Raw genomic sequence first — 16,733 nt, forward strand, 5'->3', positions numbered from 1 at the left:
AAGCACTGCACTTTGTTACATGAGGCCACAACATTAGAGGCTAAGAATGCAGGTGATAACGTGAGCTCTTGTGAGTTGTGGTCTGTGCAATAAATACTTAAAGTTCTTAACCATATTGTGTGTATTGTGCAACTATAACCAGATGTAATTCACATATAGTAACGATAGTATTTATAATGATATGTTGAATTTGATGGTTGTCTCTCACATTGTCCCGCAACAACAGTAAAATAGTGTAGATTAGTGTACAGTGTTTTATATTTATAGTCATTTGACAAATTAGATTTTTTCTTAAAGTAACGCAATAGTTACTTTCCCTGGTAATTAAATAGTAACTTTTATAATTATATAATTCGGTTACTAACTCAGTTACTATTTGTAAGAAGTAACTAGTAACTGTAACTAATTACTCTTTTAAAGGAACGTGGCCAACACTGGTCAAAACTATTGGTTGGATTTAAGGAAGTGCTCGCTGGTATAGTTGAACAGTACATCAAGCCCCGCTTACTCATTAAAGAGCGGAACAGACCAAACCAAACAACTAGTGCAACTGAAACCCACCTGTGTTGTCGCCCTGCATCGGGTACCATCCGAACCAAAAAGCTGCCCGTGAACACACCAATAGGACAGAACAGAAAGGAGACAGAAAAAAGACATAGCATTTTGTCCCTGCATGAGAGTACATGTCTTTTTGCACTTATGGTGGGCAGTATTCTGTTTTCTCATCCCATAAAGGGAAACCAGAACCAGAACTAAAAGCGTTAACAAAGGAGCATTTAATACCATTTTCACAGTAATTGTGAGGGATTCACTTATGTAATCTATAATGCTTTCCAAATATTTGAGAGATATAATGTTTTGAGAAAGTCAAATTTGCTCTGAGGTTAAACTGATAAGAGGACACTAAACCAACTAGCTGAATCAATGCTCAACAACCTGATGAAGCCTGATGAAGCTCAATGGCCAGCCATCAGCTTGGTGTGTCCCAGCCTTAACGTGTACAAGAAGGATGTGTATTGAAACATACACAAAAAGTACCATAAAAAAATGTATTTCTCATTTGCAAAAAATGTAGTCAGTGCCCCAAGTAGATTTGTCATCTGAAACATGCAATGAAACATACCTGGAGAAAGTTTTTTTTTTAAATGTAGGGTGGAACCCATGATTCCAATAAGCCTAGGCTATAATTATCTGAAGGTCATACAATAAATAAAGGTCAAGCAACATTTCTTCATTCTTTTTGTTTTCAGCTTAGTCCCTTTTTTAATCTGGGGTAGCCACAGCGGAATGAAACGCCAACTTATCCACTATATGTTTTACAAAGCGGATGCCCTTCCAGCTGCAACCCATCACTGGGAAACATCCATACACTCTTATTCACACACATACACTACTGACAATTTAGTTTACCTAATTCTCCTACACCACATGTTTTTGGACTTGTGGGAGAAACCGAAGCAAACCCATGCAAACCCATGCAAACCCGGAGAGAACATACAAACTCCACATAGAAATGCCAAATGATCCAGCCGGGGCTCCAACCAGCGACTTTCTTGTTGCGCCACCGTGCTGCCCCATCAGAGGAACATATTTAAAGGTAAATTCAGAAACAACTATTATGGTTACTTTGACCTATCTTTAGCACAATAACATAAAGAATAGGTATAGAAAATGCTCATCATGTCACACTCATGTCATGTATTAAACCAAATTACCCAAACAGGACAGGTTAGAACATGCCTAAATTATCATTCATGACACAAAGTGCAGTTACCTAGTCACCAAGCTGCCATAACAACACAAACACAGCTTTACTCATACATAAATAATGACATCATCATGTTATCACCCATATCCAGCATGGACCTGGCATGTGGTCGATGGTCGACCCACAGAAGCTGTCCAAGTGAGCTCCTGCTGTCTGTGTCTGTGTCTGTGTGTGTGTGTCTGTGTTTGTGTGTGTGTGTGTGTGTGTGTGTGTGTGTGTGTGTGTGTGTGTGTGTGTGTGTGTGAAGAAGGGGAATGGAGAGAATGAACATTTGCTCCTACTGTATGTCTAAAGTATTTAGTGTAGTTTTCTGCTATGTGAGTATGTAATGATTGGTTAAGTTTAAAGTTTAGTCCATCAAAAGCTGGTAAATGTGTGTGTGTGTGTGTGTGTGTGTGTGTGTGTGTGTGTGTGTGTGTGTGTGTGTGTGTGTGTGTGTGTGTGTGTGTGTGTGCACATAGGGGCTACTCTGCTCCTAAATAAGCAAACTGTAAGCATCAGCATTCTGTCAGATCCTCTCACAAGTGAAACACAATGGAGCCAGTATAACAACAGATCAGAGATCCAGCAGTACTACAGCAGACAGAGGGGTGCAACTTCACTCAACGAGCCTTATATGGTGTTTTGGGAGCTCAAAGTAAAGTCTAGGGTGACCAGACATCCATTGTTTCCTGGGAGAGTTCAGTATTTCAGCTCTATATTTAGTGAAGCCTGAATTATTGGGGAGGGGGGTTCATGTATTGTCTCGTATTGCACCTGAGCACTAGTAGTAGACTTCTGTCAGACAAAAATTGCTTAATCAATGATCTTTGATGAAACAAAAGTCTGAAATGTGGCCTATACTGTTTCCCTAACAACTCTAAAAACTGCTATCTATAGTAATATCAGCGTGTGGATGCATTTAATTCTGAGATAAGACAAAGTTCAGGACGATCTGCTTTTCCTAGACTATCATAATAGCACAAACTTCTGGAGAACCAAGATTGTCGGCATACATAGATTAATTTAGTATATGAATTAAGTCAAAATGATTAGCTCTTTTGTCACAGTACAGTATTTCCTATTATGTTTTCCTCTTATTTATTTTAGTTTGTGTGGAATAAAAAAACAAACTGAAATGTTAAAAATGTAAAAACTGTTGAGGTCTATATTTTTAACCCCTTAAAGAAATATATATTTTTTTGACTACAGAACAAACAAATAAACTGCCTAATTACCCCAACTTGCCTAGATGAATAGTAGTTTCCTGCAAAATAACTGGTAAGATGAAAAAAAAAAAAAAATATATATATATATATATATATATATATATATATATATATATATATATATATATATATATATTATTAGTTAATATAACTATGGTGTTTGAAAACGTGTTCTCTCCATTAAACAGCACTGGAATTTTTTTTTTAATAATTCAATTAAAATGCTAACTTTAAGAAACATATTCATACAAAAAAGAAAAGCTACTGACCATTTTCTGTTTAAGCAGATAAGCAAAAAACAGCTTGATAATGCAGATTTGGTACACAACATTAGAAAGATCACACAGTGAATTCTAGAATTTCTAATCCAGGCCCTTATCATTCCTATGCTGAAGTGAACTATTACAGTGCTCATCTAAATGGACTTGTGTAATCAAATCACTACATTTTAGATAGGTACTTGGCAGCGCAGTTGCCGCTCTCATCAAGTTGGCATCATTAATGCTTGCAAACAGTAGAGCCACAGGACCTTAAATGCGAATAGTATTCCTTACTATCAAAATTCTAGTGTGTTTACTTAATTTTAAGCTAATTGTTGAGTTTACTAGAAATGCATTAGTGTTGCTGACATAGTAAGGTATAAAGTTCCCATAACTAATGTAATTTGAGTAAAATTGCTTATAAGGGCTAAGCCATGCTGTTACGCATGCGTACTGGGTGATTTCCGATCCCCCATCCCGAGTCACAACCAACCGCCACCCAGCACTGCCATTGAAGGACAGGATTTCATATTGAGAAGATGTACTGCTGTAAATCAAGGTAAACTTTTCGTTTTAATTACTACTTTGATTTTATTTGTATAGTATCAGTAATCTGTTTATTTCCTGCACTTTGTGAAATTGTTTGCTGTTTTGTGAACTAATTAATAGCCCATGATGTTGTGACTAAACGTTTTGACCACTGCACGTTATTTGCAATACAGTCTACTTTACTAGATAAGCTATTTTTAGCTGCTTAGTCCTTTTTAATAACTATTAATAATTTGTAAAGTTAGTAGTAATTTGTAAAGTGGGCGTTATGCTCTAAAAGAGCGGGCCGCGCCATTTTAAATGATGCACTGAGAGAGCAGCGCGCGCAAGGATCCGTTCAAATAGATGTAAAGTTAACACATAGCTGTAGGTCTACATTTTTAAAAAAGAAAACGAAACCTATTTATCCGCATTACAAATACAGTAACGTTAGTTATCGCTGAACTTTAGTGGCGCTTGTTGTGACGAAAATATGCGTGTTTTTTTTTTTAAGATTTACTTTTATGAGATCACCTGCAGGAAGCAGGTGAGGAGATCAGCTGTGATTCGGTCCGGCGTCAGCGAGCGGCTCATGACCAGACCAGTCGTTTTTTTCTCCATGATCGCCGGGGCAGCAGCAGTTTTAACCCGCCGAGGCTTTTTTTTGTCGTAGGTAATTTAGAATTTCGATGCGATTACGATTCGTGTCACTGTATGAGGCAGATACATATTTACACATGATGCTAAAGTGTGCTTATGCTAACAATCCCTATGAAACTTAAAGTTAAACTTATGAAAATGCGAGAGATATTTAATTAACTCATTTATTTGTTTTATATGCTATTTGTCTTTTCTTTATGCCGTTTTGAAGGTTTATTCCAGTGTTGCCGTTACGTTGAGTGTTTTGTATTGCTGTAATGACAAATAAATCTGACCAGACGCGACTGAATATGTGTGATGGATAACGTTAATGATGAAGTGGTATAACTCGTACAACCAAGCACAGAAACATCCCTTTGTTTGCTCAATATCAAACAAAGGCATCAACAAGCCTTTGTTATAAGCAAACTTTCTGTAAAGAAACAGGCTTTGCCAAACCTGTTAGTTTGCATTTTTAAAAAAGGTTTCACTAATTTTTAACAATTTAGGGCAAATAAATTTGAACAATTACAAGGTTGTTTAAAATGTAGCACACCATTAGAGTATTGTGAGTGGCATATTTGGTTTGTAATATCATTATACCCTTTATTTATTTTTTATTTCAGACTACCAGTTTGTGAGCTGATATGCAGTGGAAATGTAAGTTTTGCACTTACACATCAAAGAAAACTTTTTGAACAATACCGCACAAGCCATAGAACATATTCATGAATTGTTCTATTAACGTTACCTTGTCTCCTTACTGAGTGTCAGGGTAATTTTAAATCGTTTAATGCATTAAAAGTACATTTAACAAAATTCTCAGCAAAGAACTGCATGATCAAGAATAGTCTGAATATTTTGTCCATTTGAATAATCATCTGAGGACTAGTTAGAAATAGGGTTGTTGTGTTGTGATACCATTAATTTATGTTACAATACTATACCAGCTGAAGTATGGTGATACCAAGTAGTATTGCAATACTGTAATTCATAACTTAAATCCATGAAATAAAGAAAAATGTCAGAAATAATATATTGTATATGTTATTATAGGCCTACTTGAATTTAAATAATTCCCTTATTGTTGAAAAAAGTATTTGCACATCTCTTCACCTAAAATGTATTCATTCCAGCAAAAAAAAATACATTAAAATAAAAATACATAAAGAAAAGAGCATTTTTCCAACAAACATAGGCTATATGAAGTGGTCAAAAATTGTTTCCTGTTGCTATTTTGGGTTTTTCATCTATCATACTTTTTTCACACTTATTATCGGATAAGAATCCAAAGTAATTCAAAATTTCACTTAATGAGTCATTCTTTTTAATAGATTGTCACGGTTGTTGTAGCTATTATATCATATTGACAGGAACAGAAATAAACGAATTCCGATTCAAAATGAACCATCACAAAATATGCAATAGGCTACTATAAAAGGCGCAAATTCTACAGTTTTACAACCTTAGAAGGCTCCATAGACTATTAAAATACAATGATCTATTGTTGCTGAATCGTTTAAGTATTTTAGTGACTTTTTCACATGCAGCATTATGTATTGTAGGCAGACTGTTAATGACAATACTACCGTTTACAAACTACAGTGGCACCGCCAGTATCTTGGAGCCATAGTATCACGATACTACCATAGTACCGGTAAACCGTGCAACCCTAGTCAGAAAGTTCAGTGTCCTTTTAAAGACATCAATTGAGACAAATATTTATTCCACTTTTAATGCGCATAAAAGTAAGGCACACCAGCAACAATGCCATGATTATATTTAATCGGGGGTTGTGTTTATTACTGTTTGGTGACAAGTATAGCTCATGCTTTTGATGACAGGCGCCGGGAGTATTTGGCAGCTTTTATTATTCAAGAACATTTAACTATGTCACGTTAAAGTGTAACATCTGTTGCTAAATGGCATTGCATTGTATCATTGCATGTGTTTCTGATTTCTGTTTTTTGTTTTAGAATTTCGCTTAGCCATGTCAATAACACTTTACGTTTTTGTGCACAACAGTGACATCCAGAAGGAAGTCATAGAGGAAACACCAGCTGATGCAAGTGCTACAGAAGGTTTGTTTTCTTTTCAAAACTTTGTGTGATTTTGTGAATTTGTGTTTTTGAATGTTATTAATGACTAATAATGTTTTGATTGGATCTTTGCAGAATTCAATCGAATATCAGGAAGAAATGTGAGATCCAAGTTCTACGCTGCATTGGACACACACTGCTCGTTTGATTGAAATAAAAAAAAAAAACAGGAGAAAATTGCAGAAGAAAACTAGAAGAAATTTTCAACATGTTAATTCAAAGGTATTTTTGTGACATCATCTTAATCATAATTTGCATTTGATTGCAATAAATTGCATTTGATGTTTTCATTGGGCTATAATGCATGTCTACCTGTCTTTACTTTTTCAAGGTCATCTGGCAGCAGTTCTCCGGGGTCTTTCAGTCCTTTAGAGGGATGAGTCTAAAGAAATTTTCAGGATGTGTTTTGTAAGTAGTATTATTGTTTCTGCTTTCTTAGACTGGAAATGAAGCAGTCATTCCAGTTTACTTCACTTATTAATAAAAATTTTCAATTTTATAAAAATAAAACAAATGCATTTAATGTAAGAATTTGAAAGTAAGAGGGATGTTATATTATGGCCTTTGGAGCAAGAGCATTGCTATGTTGCAGATACAGCAGCTTGTGCCGTCACAGGGTCAGTTAGCTTCATAGGCCAGTGAAGTAATGAATGCATTTCTTTAATTTTTAAACACACTTGTTTTGAAAAGGAGGAAGATTAGCTTGAAAAAAAAATCTTAATAAGTGTAATACCTATGTAATATGTTGAGAGAAATATAATTTCAGTTGAAAGAACCTGCTGGATTAAGATGTAAAATAATAGTATTAAAAGCCACAAAGTCAAAGATGCTCCGTATTATAACCAACCCTGTGAAGTCACCTGCTGTGGGATTGTAGATGGCTTCACCCTTGTTCTAAAAGCCATACTAAAACATCAATTTTCTTATTAAAAAATAGTTATTAATACATTTTTAAAAAGTGTGCTAAATAATGCAAACTTGACTCACTGCTTTAATCTAGCAAAACCCAATGCATTCATGAATCGGTTCCCAATTTATTAAGTTTTCCCTACAAAATATTTATATTGATTATGTAGCACCAATTGGTCTCTCACACATTTGCATTTAATTTCTTGAAAATGTTTTAAAAGTACTTTTACTGCAGTTTGTTTTATTACATTACAGTGTTTCTTTAATTAAAAAAATGTATTGTTCCTATAGAATAGTATCATGTTCAAGATACTGGAATTTAGTACCAATCTCTGCTGCAATTTTAAGCAGCAAATTTCCTGCTAACATTTTAAGCACTTTTGAGCACATTTTTAAACAGCACTGTTTTGCCATTCTGTTCACATGCTTAACAGAAATGACACTCAACAATGCTCAAATGTTAGCAGGAAATGGATGTTTTTAAAATTACTATATGGATTGGTAATAAATTCCACTATCATGACAAGCCTAGTAGAAGCAGTACAGGCAAATCCATCGTGTTGGTCTACATTGAAGAAGGAGCACCATAGCAAGGCCTTCTTATAAGAAGCATTTGAATGTAAAATGTACTATAAACACAAATATTCATGCTAATAATCAACTAGTTAATAGGGTAATTGGTTCCTACTAAAGTGTTTCTAAATTAAGCACAAGGAATTGTATTTTTTTCACCTCTGCTTTTGGTCTCCTGGCCACTACAGGCTTTATTAGTGCCATTTAGAATATCAAACTTTACTTATTTTTTCTTTCTCTATTCATAGGATGTAATTGTAGAGTCGGACTTCAGTGCAGAAGATGTTGGCCTGCTGACTGTTGTGTGTGAAGATGTCTAAAGAACCTCATTATGGATGCAATGTGGGCCTTTATACTGGAAGGAAAAGTGGTTATGGACTTTGCCACATGCAGTATGTCTCTTTTTTTGCTTTGATTTACACACTGAATTCGGACTACCCAAAGACTTTGAGCAATGCATTTGAATTTGTTCAACGTGTGTTGCTTTTGCTGGGAGGGAAGCGTAATGTGTTTTATTCGGCGAGTGCCTATATACTGCTGTGCTTTATGTTTAAAGGTTCAGGTATAATGGCATGTTTAATTACAAAGTGTTGCTTTTTAACATGTTGCTGTTTGCAGTGTTACATTCCCACTAACATTGCAAGAACTGATTGGCCATTGTGTTCACATGCTCAGTAGATATGACTGATTGGCTTTGAAGGTCATTATTTTTACCACACTTCACCACTGTTCACCAGGTGCAAAGATACAAAGACACTGGATAACTTCAAAGCACTGTCGATCAGTCGATTCATCACCAGATAGCTTATATGTTAGCTTCTAAACAAATCAGCTATTGACATGGCTTTGAAACACTTCAGTGTCTGTGTAACTTTGTTTGGACTCAGTGAAAAATGGTAAACCTATGACAGTCACAGCCAATCACAGTCATTTCTGTTGAGCATGTGAACACAGTGGCCAATCAATGGTGTTTAAGAACGAGCTCAGTAGCACTCAAATTCTGGTGGAAAATGGATATTTTTAATATTTCAGTATTGATTGATACCAAACTCAATACTTTTGACCACACTAATGTGATATTTTCTGTAGGAAAATCTAAACTACACAGTCTAACAAATTAGCTTTAAAGCTTAATATCTGTTCCTCTGTGAGTGTCTATATGCTGCCATGTTTAAGGTGCTGGTGCAATGGCATGTTTAATTACACTAATTCAAGTATCTTTTTTCCAAGTGTCAAGTATTTAAAGTTTTTTTGATAGATTTTCAAACCTTTTCGAAAACTTGTGTTTTAGGGTTGAACATGTTTATTATATTTTTTGTCTGTATTGCTGTTTACAGTATATTACAGCACTTTACAACAGGTTTTTACAAAACTGTATTGTGTACAAGTGTATTGTGATACTAAAATATCACAAGTGTATTGTGAAATTCTGCTAATTTTGTCAAATAAAATGTTTACATTTAAGACCTGTATAATGTCATTACTTGTAGGTTGAACTACATATTTTATGTTCAGTTTAATTGAAGTAAATGTGGAAACCGATTGCACGTAGTTTCTTTAGTTGACATTACTTAAAATGGTGGATTAAAACAATGTTGAGACTACTAGCATTCAAGATGTTAACTGAACATGGTAGAACAGTATTAGTTAAATAGAGTTATTAAAGTAATCTTACTATAAAACCCTAAGTAAGATTACTAAATAATGACAAGTATGTTAACTAGAATTTTCTATTAAACTTACTTAATTTTTAACAGTTAGTTTACTTTATAAGTTTTAGTTTTCTTACTTCAAGGCAATAATTAAACTTAATCTAAGATTTCCTTGTAAGTTTATATTGCAAAAATAAGGCAATCGGTTTCCAAACTTTTTTTAAGTAAACTGAACATGTTAGAATTTACAGTGCACTTATGAGTTCCACAATCGAAAAGTGACTATCACCTTATGAAATCATTACAGAAAAGGACAAAACACTTTCCAGAACCTTCTCACTTGCTGTTTTTCACTGGTGGAATAATCTTTCCAAACTGGGGTGACCACATACCCTTTTTATTTTGGCATTTCTAAATCAAGGATGAAGAACAATAAGCTACATAGCTAATAAGAATGCATGGCTTAGTGCTCACATCTTGTGGGATGCTTTTAATTCCAGGACTATCCCAAACAAAATTAGGCCAGGTGGTCACCCTATTCTAAGCCCATCTCTAGCACAGACTCAAAAGAATCAAAAGAAACTCATCACCACATACTCAAACAACTGTAATTGAGTAGTTTTTCTCAGGAACTGTAATTTACTAAGTAGTTTTAAAGATACTTTTAGATACTTTTACTTTCCATTGAGTCTATTTTTAGTGCAGTATCTGTGCTTTTACTCCAGTACCTTCAACCTGCAGTCACTACTTTATTATTTCATGTCTATGGGGATTAGAATAATCAGTCCTTCAATTCCTGTCCAATCAAATCGCACATAGAAAGTAAATCACATCATACTGAACTACCTTAAAACATGCAGCAAACTGTTTGGAAACAGTCAAAGTGTCCAAGAAGATAGTTTGGATGCAATGACCCAGCGACTGTTCAGACTGAATGTCACTGATGAGAAGATGACGGATGTTTACTGATTTAATGATGATCAAAATGGCTTTAAACAATCACTAAAAGCAGAATGTTACTTTTACACACACACACACACACATTACATGTAGACGCATCAACCTTTCCCAGCGTAATGCTATATACTCACTACGCTTGAGTACTTTTAAAAGGGCTACTTTTTACTCATACTTTGAGTAATATTCATAACAGACACTTTTACTCTACATGCATTACATTTTTGGGCCAGTGATGGTACTTTTACTTGAGTACGACTCTTTAGTACTCTTTCCACCACTCCTCATCACTTCGAGTGTAGCATTATACTGAAGAACAAAAACATTGTATGAGTTTTCACTTTACTTTAATCCCTCCTTCAGCACTGTTCTAAAAATGTCTAATTTATCATAAATGGTGTGTTGTAATATTGAAAACAGCACAAAATTTAAAAATTTACATCTCTTTCAACCTTAAATTCTTAAAACGTAATACAATGCATAAATACTGAGGCCATGCTCAATGATTTTAATGAACCAGAGTTCATTATTCCACTTATACTATGGTTCCCACATCCAAAAACATTTTGTATTTCAAGACATCCCTGAGAGTGTGGTCCTTAACTGCTTCTTTGTGTCTCATTTGCATCTCACCCCTAAGCCACTAGTTTTGTATTGTTTAGATTTTTGACTGGCTCTAAAATGCCTCATTCAGCATAGTGATAAATAAAAAAGACTTGTAAAGTACTATACACTACCTGCAAAAGTCTTGTCATCAATCCCAGTTGTAAGAGCAACAAATAATAACTTGACTTCTAGCTGATAATTTGGAAAAGTGGCAGAAGGGAGATTTTTCCAATAAGCATCTGTTGAACAGCATCCCAATCATCACAAATACTGCAGAAGACCTATTGGAAGACCTATTGACACGATCATGTTTTATTTTGGTAAAATAAGCATAATCAAGAGCAGTGGTTCTCAAACTTTTTTCATTAAGTACCACCTCAGAAAAACATTGTCTCTACAAATACCACCAAAATGAGCAGTATTGAAATACAGTAGCTACAGCTCTGCACAGTTAAAAAAAAAACATGACAGATTACCTCAGAAATATAGGCTATATGTCATATATGGCATATTCACATAATTTTTGATAAATTTTGAAATGTATGTAGCATGTACATGACATATTTCATTCCTCTGTGTATAACTAGAATTGAGCCAGCATACCACTAGTGGTACACGTACTACAGTTTGAGAACCACTGATCTAGAGGTCTTTGCCTTTCATATAAGCCACTTCTGATATCAAATGATCAACTAGAATTTAAGTTATTATTTGTTGTTGTCATCTGGATAGGCGACAAAACTTTTTGTCAGGTATAGTGTATATGGCCTTCAGCAGTAAAGCAATGTACTTTTCATTGGGAAAATCAGCATGTCTTGTCTGAGAGTGACTGGACTGAGAGATTTAACAAGCTTATTGTGTCATGACCTCTGAGGACAGCCTCAGCTCAAGACAGCAATGTGCACATGACAAAAGCAAAATCTGTGTGCTGGTTGTAAATCTATGTTATTCTATCATAAAAATACTCTTTCGAAAATAACAAATGGTTTCAATTGTCATGATGAATATACAAAGGAATTTAAACATGTCTGAATATACAGCATATTGCTTATTTCAGGCAAACAAATAAATGAATAAACAGAGGCATATTGTTTTAAATTCAGAACAAACATTTCATTAGTCGTTTACAGAATAAAACAAACAACGTTATATTTTATAATGTAATTTTTTGTAGAAATAACATATTTAAAAAGATTGAATACTGCGGTATGTGTGTAATCTCATTTGCTTACATCTATTTAATCTATAAATGGTCATAATAGTGCATCAAACTTCATCACTGCAGGTGTATTTTACTTAAAACTAAATATATTTTTGTTATTGTGTTACTATAGTGACTTTTAAAAAGTCGTTTTTAAAACTAGCAACTACAGATGATAAAAGAGAGAGAGAGAGAGAGAAAGAGAGTGAGTGACATGAGAGGGAGCTTGAGGATACGGCTAGGAAAGACACTATAGTGGCTGCTTGACGTTTGGGATCAGTTCGACTCATCAGTTCTTAATCCAGTAACTCTATCTGACATCGACATGTGCTGAGCAAAGACATAGGCAAACAAATACACACACACACACAGCAATGTTCACGATTCAGCGGTCATGACTGAGGTATTCTCAGCACACGCTACTTAATAGGTGTTGGTTTAATGGCAGTACTGCTAGCTTATGGCAGGTGTGTTTTCTGATTCACAACAACCCAGCTGCATTTAGATTGTTTATTATAATTAGAGCCCAAGTGCCAGAAAAACAAGTAATACAAGACTGATATGAAATACATCAATTAAAGAAGGGCTTGTTGAATGAGAAAAACAGGAGCAGGTGCAACACGATTAGTATGGTAAACATTTTCAGATTGATTATACGTTATGCTATTCCTGGTGTTTAATTATTCAGAATACAAAACAACTACAATAACAATGTTATGATTATTACTATTATTATTATGAATAATAATAATAATAATAACACTAATAATACTAATGGATGCACATTTGTTTGTTATCATTGTTATTATGATTACTTTTAATTTCTTGCAATTTTTGGGATGTCTAGCTGGTAAATTGTTATTTTTATTTTAGATTAAAAAAATGTATGCAAATATTTATGCAAAGTATATTTAATATATAATTACACACTTTGTCCATATTTGTGACTGACAAACTTGTTTGAGTAAATGATTCATTGGCTAATTCATGGACAGAACTTTTTGTTCCTAAATTAATTAGCATTTGTGAAAGAATCAATTCACAGAATGATTTGATTGAATCACTCATTAAAAGATTCACATAATCTGAAACACTTCCCTTTTCACCACAGCATGCAAAACAGTTCATCAAAACGGTAGCATATGGCAGTACACAGTACTCAAAAAACAGTATCTGAAAAGTATCCTGGATGACCGGCTACTTCTAAGGTGATTGTAAACTGCATACGATGAACACTTTTTTTTTTATCCCATGAAGCCATAGGAGGGAGTTTTTGAATGGCAATGAAATGACGAACAACATTAACAACATGGTGACTATGCTGTCCAAATTTCATTCATTCACTTTGTTTTCGCCTTAGTCCCTTTATCAATCAATGGTCGCCACAGCAAAATGAACTGCCAAATTATACAGCATGTGTTTTGTGCAGCTTCCAGCTGAAACCCATCATTGGTAAACACCCATACATTCTTATTCACACACACACATACACTTTGGAAAATTTATCTTACCCAATTCACTTGTACCACATGTCTTTGGAGTTGTGAGGGAAAACAGGAGCACCCGGAGGAAACCCACATAAACACGGGGAGAACATGCAAAATCCACACAGAAATGGCAACTGGCCCAGCTAGGGCTTGAACCAACGACCTACTTGCTGTGATGCGACATCGCTACATGTGCTTTTGCAAATATATATATATATATATATATATATATATATATATATATATATATATATATATATATATATCTACTTCAGATGCACTGACTGACTTTTCACCAACTGCAAGCATAATTAGACTCACCTGGCACTTTATTAGGTACACCCTACTAGTACTGGGTTGGACCTCTTTTTCCTTCAGAACTGCCTTATTCCTTCATGGCATAGATTCAACAAGGTACTGGAAATATTCCTCTGACTTTTTTTCATCCATATTGACATGATAGCATCACACAGTTTCGGCAGATTTGTCGGCTGCACATCTATGATGCGAATCTCAATTTCTCCACATCCCAAAGGTGCTATATTGGATTGAGATCTGGTGACTGTGGAGGCCATTTGAGTACAGTGAACTCATTGTCATGTTCATGCCTTTTTTAAAACTTTCCATACATTTTAAGACCTTAACCACTCCTCAACCAGAAACACTGGCGAGATTTTAACTTACAATATTACAATACTAAATATTAAGAAAATATATTAAATCTAGCAAAATTGGCAGGTTGGCGCCTATAGAACTGCAGTAAAAAATTGTATTGCCCTGGTTACTGCAGTAAACAAAGCAGCGTGATAAGTAATTTCATAAACTACACAGCATCCTGATATTCGCAGATTTAATTCAGGCAAACTTTAGCATACAACCATACATTGTAGAATCAAAAATTTTATAAAAATGTAATACCTTGCAAAATAGCATTTCAAACGTTTAATACTTTTTAAGTCCCTTACATTTCTCTACACTGATTTATCAACTTTTAATACTTTTTAAGACACGGCAGACACCCTGAACTAATTGAAAAGTGCCATTCAAATGCCTACAAATGCAAACACAGACAGTCGAACAGAAACAAGCAACACAGACAAGCAGATTGTCCACTGTGGCGACCTCAGATTAATAAAGGGACTAAGCCGAAAAGAAAATGAATGAAAATAAAAATAAATTAAATATTGGTCAAATTTTAAAATCACACCTCTTTTTTGTCTGTAAATGTCCAGCACATTAATAACTTAAAAAAATATATACATTTATAGCACATTCTATGAGTCTCCTAATTTGCATGGCTCCGTATTTACATCTTCTGACAAGATCAGTCATTCTGCTCTGTTACCTCACAAGGCTTGAGAGCGGAGCAAACTCATGGACTTACAGGCCAAGATGAGATTCAGAGCTCGACCCCATCCTGAGCTATGATCAGATAATGCAGAGTCAAGGTTATATCTAACACGGTCATGACAGATGGTAATAGTCTTAAGACAAGTGTTACAACAACAGCACAACAACAAAATGTTTAAAATGCTAACCAGCAGCCTAAAGGAACATACATTTTAAAAAATTGTACCGGATGATAGAAATGCATAGGTTTTGACTTCGGTTACATTCACACATTACACACAGGTCAAGTAAGCTAGTCGATCCTCACTCACTCACTCACACAAACACACACACACACACACACACACACACACACACACACACACACACACACACACATTTCATGGCAGAACAATTCACAGACCATTAGCCATTATGGTTATAATTGTTCACTGATAAATAACATGTATAACTTTCAAACGTTCAATAAAAACATGAAACACTTCAGGCTGCACATACTGTATATTACAGTAATCATAATGTGTTATAATACACAATGTAATGCAGCACCTAAACATATTAATAACAGCAGACATTGCAATAACTATTCATTCAAAATCACCTTTAAATGGCATAATGATATAATAACATATTAAAATACACAAAAAAAATATTTGAAAGCATTGTAGGATTAGTAATAGAATACATAAACACTATTACTTTGCACAATAATATACAATTAAAGTGATGTGCTATTACAGACGTATTTATCTTATCTGTAACAGTACTGCTTATCAATCTGGTAAGAAAATGCAGACAACCACAAAATAAAAATAGTGCGTCACATTAACAATTAACAGTTTCTCTATAAAAACAGTGGCTCTTATTTGAGTTCACGGTCGTGTATATATCTCTTCTCCTTTGAGAACCTGAAGTGAGTTATTGAGTTTGAGGTGTACAGGTGCGTTGGCAGCGCTGAAAATAGTTGCAAGTACAGTTTGCAGATATCAACAGCACAGCGTATTTCTATCATATTTCTCCTTCAAGATCCGCGACACAACAAACTATTTTATACTTTTACACTGAACGCCATATCCAGCGAGTTACATACAGACGCTGAAATGTTTTGAAGTGTAAAGACAAATCAACTTTAGAAAATATACACAAACGTTGATCATATGTGGCTTAGTTTTACAGTGAAGAAATATGACCGTTGTTTTTCTTAAAATTCGTAGTAAATGTGAGGGTAGAAATGAATGACGGTACTTACTCGATGTGAGGGTGGATCAGCTGTGCGCTCGGATCAGCTTTGACAGCCGCGCACACACACTCACACAGCCCAAAGGGCCAATGAGAGAGTGCGAAAATACCTTTTAGGGTGAGCACACACACACACGGGGAGAGAGAGAGAGAGAGAGAGAGAGAGAGAGAGAGAGAGAGAGAGAGAGATAAAAATACCCGGCACCACCAGGGCAGCATTCCTTTGCAAGGGGCCACAGCTCAGTCCATTAAATAGC

The 16,733-nt window shown here is 34.9% G+C and overlaps 1 protein-coding gene and 1 long non-coding RNA gene across 53 annotated transcripts in view; one reads left to right on the forward strand and one right to left on the reverse strand.

Moving 5' to 3' along the window:
- The window catches only part of svilc (supervillin c), a 64,350-nt gene extending 47,836 nt beyond the window's left edge, over positions 1–16,514 (reverse strand). For 21 of the 50 annotated variants that reach the window (XM_073944876.1, XM_073944865.1, XM_073944864.1 and 18 more), the window contains exon 1: positions 16,487–16,514. The gene's annotated coding sequence lies outside the window, so the exon portion shown is untranslated. Of the gene's footprint in view, positions 1–561; positions 604–15,232; positions 15,310–16,486 lie in introns of all 50 variants that reach the window. The other 29 variants (XM_073944869.1, XM_073944863.1, XM_073944859.1 and 26 more) reach the window with 5 other exon arrangements.
- Positions 3,747–9,448, forward strand: LOC137490707 (uncharacterized). Of its 3 annotated transcripts, none has more exons than XR_012401136.1 (7): positions 3,747–3,795; positions 4,279–4,437; positions 5,030–5,063; positions 6,429–6,484; positions 6,578–6,724; positions 6,834–6,910; positions 8,233–9,448. It is a non-coding gene; the product is annotated as an uncharacterized lncRNA (long non-coding RNA). The 3 variants fall into 3 exon arrangements; XR_012401137.1 differs by lacking the exon at positions 3,747–3,795 and adding an exon at positions 4,101–4,151; XR_011010620.1 differs by lacking the exon at positions 4,279–4,437.
- Positions 16,515–16,733: the final 219 nt, after the last annotated feature.

This window comes from Danio rerio, chromosome 3 (assembly GCF_049306965.1).
Source record: "Danio rerio strain Tuebingen ecotype United States chromosome 3, GRCz12tu, whole genome shotgun sequence".
NCBI lineage: Eukaryota > Metazoa > Chordata > Actinopteri > Cypriniformes > Danionidae > Danio > Danio rerio.